The sequence below is a fragment of the Miniopterus schreibersii genome, assembly GCF_964146895.1.
Source record: "Miniopterus schreibersii genome assembly, chromosome: 11".
NCBI lineage: Eukaryota > Metazoa > Chordata > Mammalia > Chiroptera > Miniopteridae > Miniopterus > Miniopterus schreibersii.
In genome coordinates this window covers 11,168,090-11,174,519 of record NC_138111.1, presented here as the reverse complement: position 1 = coordinate 11,174,519, position 6,430 = coordinate 11,168,090, and positions in this window count along the sequence as shown.

Genomic DNA, 6,430 nt, shown 5'->3' with positions numbered 1-6,430 from the left:
AGCAGCCATGTAGCTATTCTGTGCGCTTCATAAGCAAGAGAACCAGGTTGCGTGGAGTTACACACAGTTCCCCAGCCACGTACTTTGTACTGTGTCGCGTCTTATTGTATTTGCCCTTTGTAGCTGGGACCTCGCCAGTGTATAGCTTCTCGTGGTATCTCCAGCTTATTTATTTTTTAACCAGCCAAGTGTGAAATACTGAAAGTTAGTATCGCCAAGTACAGGAAATTTCTGAGCTGCACATTACTTTTCCTTTTTAAAAACATCTCTCAGATAATTCCCCAAGACACGTTGCATGACTCATTAGAGGCAAACCCCAGAGGATTTCAGAAACCCTCGCTCATGTTCGGCAGTTTGCTCACAGATGCGTTTCTCAGAAGCAAGGCCGGCGGAAAGATTCCACTCCTGGGCACAATCTCATTAGAGACAAGGCAGGAAAGGTGCGGAATGGTGGCACTGATTAACGAGGCCCCGACCTTTGGGGATTCACAGCGGAGGGATGCCCCAGGAGACCTTCACTCCAGCCAGGACGCTTAATCCAGTCAAGTCGGAGAAACGGGGCCTCCACAATGCCTTCTCCTACTCTTTCAAGTTTTAATTCCAATAACCAAGACAAAAGCACCACAAATTCGCTACCTTAGACTTTTAAAACAAAAGGGCTGATTTGAAATGAATGTGGAAGGCTATGGATTCTTTATTTATTTATTTTTCCTGTTCCAACACCAGCAGCTACTCTAAGTCAGAGCAGATATGGCTCCTGCTTTCAGGTCGGGCATTTCCCCTGTGGGAATGGGAAGGAAACTGCATGAAAGCCAAACACAAAAAATGTTGGTCTACAGGTATGAGAGAGCCAAGGAGGAAAGTAGAAGTTGAGCATCTTCTCATAAAAAAGAGTATCTTCAGCTTCAGGAGAGTTATACAACAGAGGACTCCCCTAAGGGCATGTTTTAGTGAAAATGGTGAAACAACCGTGAATTTTGGAGTGAACGAGAGGGATTTTAATTCCTCTCTGTGCCCTTGATCAACTGTGTCACCTGGGCTCTCCCATCTTGATTTTCTCATATGCAAAATGGGCCTCATAGTATATACCATAAGAATTGCCGTGAGGATCGTGTTCTAAGTTGTAAGAGTGCTTGGCAACAAGAAGAGACACAGTACATGCTAAATAAATGGGGGATACTGTGCTCGTTCCATTTAGTTGACACGACATTGGGTTGTCTGGTAGACGATAAGGCTGCTGGATATTCTGAATCTCTCCATCCATGTTTCTTGTTTTGGTTGTTTTGTTTAGGACAATTTGTGCATCAAAATAAATCATTATATTTACAGATTGTAACCCTTTGAATTAAATAGAAATCCATTAATCTATATCGATATATATAAATAAGGGAGAAGGAAATTTACCACGGAGTAGAAGACTTGAAGTATCAATCCCCAGAATATATGTTTGTTAATCATTAATTGATGAGTACAAAATACTTATTCATTAACCTCACAGTAGAGAACCCTTATAGACACTGCTAGCCAAATGATAAAGCTTAATCCCACCAGCGATGAGACAAATAGCAGTTGGTGTGGACTGATATGACACCGAGATGGACATAGGGCAGACATCACTGCCGAAAGCCCTTAGGTCATGAAGAAGCATAAACTCCAACTGAGGGACATTCTACAGAGTAACTGGCCTGCCTTGCTAACAAATGTCAAGCTCAAGAGTGATGAAGACCAAGGAATTACTTCAAATGGAAGGAAAATAAAGATACATGACAACTTAGTGAACATATGTTCCTGGATTGGACTCGGAACATAAAAAGGTCATTATTCAGACATCAGAGAAATTTCAGCTGGGGCAGTGTATTAGAAAGCAATATGGGGTCGGTCTAACTTCCCCATTTAGATGGCCATGCTGTCCTTATGTAGGAGAATATCCTCATTTTAAAGAAATATAAACTGGTGCAGCTTTGTAGCAGATGGTCCAGAAACAATAGTGCCTATGAGTGGATTGTGTTGTGTGTATGGGTGTGTATCTAAGAAGGCTAAGTAGGGCAAATATATAAAAATACTAATATTTGAGGAATCTGGGTGACGTAAATACGGGAGCTCTTCATACTACTTTGTAACTTTCCTGAACATTTTCAATTATTTAAAAATAGAAAGTTTAAAAAAAAGAGGAAGAAGAGGGATATGGATGTTGCTTGGCAACCGCGAGTGTTTATGAAAACATACATCTCAGACCTCACAAGGCAGACCCTGCCGAAGCTGCTGCACGTCTTCGTATTTCCAAGTGATAAGGGCGTTATGCCTCAAGTTTCTCAAATATACAAAACTTATGTTTACCATGCTCCACCAGGTAGCTCCGGGATCTCTGGGAAACTTGGAAGTGTTCTGCACATCCGCCTGGTTGTCACGTTTTCTATAAACTAGCCGTTTGTCTCCAGGCCATCTGCTCTGCTGCGGGTCACCCCTTTCTCTACTGAGGTGATTTCTCCCAAATTGCAGCTGCTCCCCTTCTTCCTCCCCGCGGTGTGGCCTCCTCACCTGCCCATGAGATCACCAAAATCATTGCTTGGCAGAGCCCAGCTGTCCTCCACAGAGCTGCAGAGGGCCCTGGCGTCTAGAAGGCTCTTCCTTTGGCTGCTGCTTCCAAACATAGAAAGTACTTATTTTGAAAGCCCAACCTCAGGGACAGCTCTCCCCACCAAGAATCTTCAGAGATCCCCACAACTCTGAGTGCAGCCCCCACTGACTTCCAAGGGGGCAAGGGAAGAATTTTTCCCCCAGAAAATGAGTAGGTACTTGCTTTATACCTATAGTGGGGAGTGGGAGTGCAGGGGGGGGACAAACAATGCCCCACAGGCCAAATCTAGCCTGCTGCCCATTTTTGTATGACCTGCAAGCCAAGAATGATTTATGCATTTTTAAATGGTTGAAAAAAAGTCAAACTGATGTTTCATGCCCCATGAAAATAATATAAAATTCAAATTTCAGGGTCCATAAATAAAGTTCATTGGCATACAGCCATGATCACTGGTTTACATATTGTCTAGGGCTCGTTTCCTGCTATAATGGCAGCATTGAGTAGTTGTGACAGAGACCACCCGGCCAGCAAAGCCTAAGATTTACTACATGTCCCTTTACAGAGAAAGTTTGTCAATCCCTGACCTATGTGACTGAGAGAACCTTTCAGTGTGGCCCTTCTTCAAAGGAGAACAAAAGGTACCATCACCTTCTCCTAAAGTAAGTCCACATCTCTACCCCAGGAAAGCCTAAACCATCAATAACTACTTAAATGACAGGTTTTTCATCTTAAAAATTACCTCAGGTTTTAGACACTGGAACTGTGATAGATTCAACATCAAGTAAACGTGTATTGAGCTGAACTGAGACTTTAGGAGTTGGGGTGCTGGGATCAGGCTCCCAGCCAAGTCTCCACTGTTTCTCAAATCATTAATCCAGGTTAGACTAGGAAATTACTGTTTGACATCTAAGCAGAAGTAGCCCCTAAATGGTGGAAAGAGAAGAGCTGTAGGGTGGAAGGAGAGGAGGGTATGGTGGGGGGAGAAGGTGACGTAAAACAGTGCCAGTGAAGACCTGGGGATTTCTAACTGGGCTCAGGCAACTCTCTCCTGCTGTCAGTGCAACTGCTGGTCCCACTCACTCAAGAAAAAATTGTCCGGTTACCTTAATTCTGTTTGGATCATTATTTCCACTGGAATTTCTGGCACGTCTATCATTTGGGTTGAATTTAATAGGCAAGTCTCTATTCCAAAATTAATGCCCATGTGCTTTTTGAGTGAATTTTAGTCCTTTCATTTAAGGAATATTATTTATATTGTTTTTAGTACAATGGAAATGGAAATTAATCCAGAGAGGAGAAATTTACATCTGCTGACAGCCACCAAAATGCTGGCAATGAATTCCATGAGGAAATGAATTTTGCCAACAACCTGAATGAGTTTGGAAGTGAATTTTCCCCCCGTCAAGCCCCCAGGCATAAACACGGCGAGCCAACACTCTGATTGTAGCTTTCTGGGACCCAGTTACGCCGTGCCAGGACTTCTGACCTACAGAAACTGTGAGATAAGACCTGTGTCCTCTTTTTTAGCTGAGAAATTTATGGCAATTTGTTACACAACAATGGAAAACTAATACATTGGGCAGTATTCCTATGTCAATTTTCCCTTCTCTAAGATGGTGATTTTCTGCTGCTATGACCAAGGTTTTATTTTCAAGATTAAGCTATGCAAGTAAGAGCTCAGGGACTCTCTAGACTGACCCAGAGGGCTGCCTTCAGCAGCCAGCTGTAGACGCTGCTGGAGTATCTGCTGCCTGAGTGGGGGCCAGGAGTGGAGCCTGCATGTGAGCCCACCTCCATCCTTGCCCACGACCTGTCCCTGCACAAACATAAGACGTAAGAGATCAGTGGGAGACCAACCTCTGGGTCTGGGTCACCAGTATGAAAGAAACGCATGCTTTACATGAGTGTAGAATCGGGGGGGGGGGGGATTTATTGTTTGCACAAAACGTTCCATCAATATGGTATAGAAGGGGAAATGTGATGTTTGGTGTCTCAACATTTAGTTGTTTCAGGACTTGGCTCTGCTATTTACTGCATAATTAAGGTCTCGTTACATGACCTTGTTGAGTCTCTTCTGCCCACCTATAAAATGGGATAGTAATAATTCCTGAAACCATTTTGCCACAAAATATTTAGTGTACATTGTCAATATACACCAGGCAGCCTACTAGAGCCAAGAATATAGAAATAGGTGAAACGTGGCACCCGCCCTCAAGACATGGAAGGGATTGGTATGTAAAAAATTAAACTATGTGAGGGAAATAAGAATCTTTCCATTTTCACCACTGCAGTCAGCAGGGCTTAGGACGCCTCACAGTGGCCTCCACTGCGTGTCTACTGAGTGAATGTGTAGATTAGGTTAAGAACTGGTGATTAAACTGCACTTAGGGGAGAGGACAGCTTTTAAGTAGTAAAATCTCTTGTGGGTGATTTTGTTATTAAAAAATAGCACTGGTCAGGGCTAGGATAAAAGAGCTAAACCGTTCTCCCCAGGATGTTGGAGAAGTAGTTGTACAGCACTAGAGAGGAGGAGGGAGGAAGGGGAATGATAAGACTGAATTTCGAGCTGAAATAACATCCATCCAGGGCTGTAAAGTTGCACACTTATCCACACAGACACACTCTCAGGGTGGATTGTCAGTAAAATCCTGCTATCTACAACTCCCATGGGTGAGTCTGGGGGATATAAATAAAAAGGAGCTGTTTTCTAAGCATTGATGAATGGCAGAGGGTAAGAGTGGCTGCTGGGGAGATCCAAAGAGATGGACATTGTGAGAGGCACAAAACCAGGGCCAGAGGTGACAATGTAAAACAAAAGCTCACCTGCCTGAATCCCTGGAGGTCATCGGAGGACACTTGGGATTCTGCCATCTGTGGAACCGGGCTGTGAGCCAATGTAGATCTGAATCACAACAAACAAGGTGATCCTTGCAAGCTGAAGGGCTGAGGGACATGCGGGGGCTGACACTGAAGAAAGGAAAAAATGAATGGACACAATGTCAGGAGCGAGAGGAAGATAGACGTGCCTTTCAGGGAAAGGGAAGAATTTACATTTCTACTCTGCTGTCAGCAGTGAACTACTTTATGGAGTAGAAAGAAAGGCTGACAAAGAGCATCGAGTTGTCATTTCTTCCCCAGAGAACAGTCTGGAGAGGGAAAGCCTTCAGAGGGGAAGGACAGGTCCCAATCTCTGGGATCAGGTCAGTAGGCAGCAGGCAGAAGAACTCAGAGGGCCCTGCGTCCTGGCTCTGGCCCAGCACAGCCTGGAGGAGGCAGGCAGGGGCCAGAATGTGAGCATGAGCGTGAGCGTGTTTGCAGGGCCTCAGACCCGTCTTGGAAAACGATTCTTTGGGAGAGACCTTTGGTGCCAAATAGTTGAGCGACTGCCAGTCATTTATGGCTCCCTCTTTATCATTTCCCTTCCGACGGGGCAGATCAAGACAAATCCGCATTCCTTCCTCCAAGTCCGGGGCCTGCTCTTAGCCTCTGTCAGCTGCTGGTTTGCAGAGACCCTTGGGTTTGAGAAAACCCGCCTGGCAGCTCCATGTTTATTTGCAGCAGCGCGTGTGCAGATGGGGTGTCATCTGGGAGCCATGGCAGCGGAGACACAACAAACAAAAGCAAGAGTGGCTTCCAGGGTGAGCAGTGAAGTTCTCCTAGTTCCCCAGCACTGTTTATAGAGTGGCTGAGTGGCCATATATCCCTGGTCCCCCAAAGCCAGATAGTGGGCAGCTGTTGCAGATTCTTCCTGGAGAGCTTATAATAAAAGAATTCAGGCTGAGCTTGACCATGGGACCATGAATGTCTCCTGCTGCCACTTGGTGGTGACCATCCCACTTTACCCTCCAATCC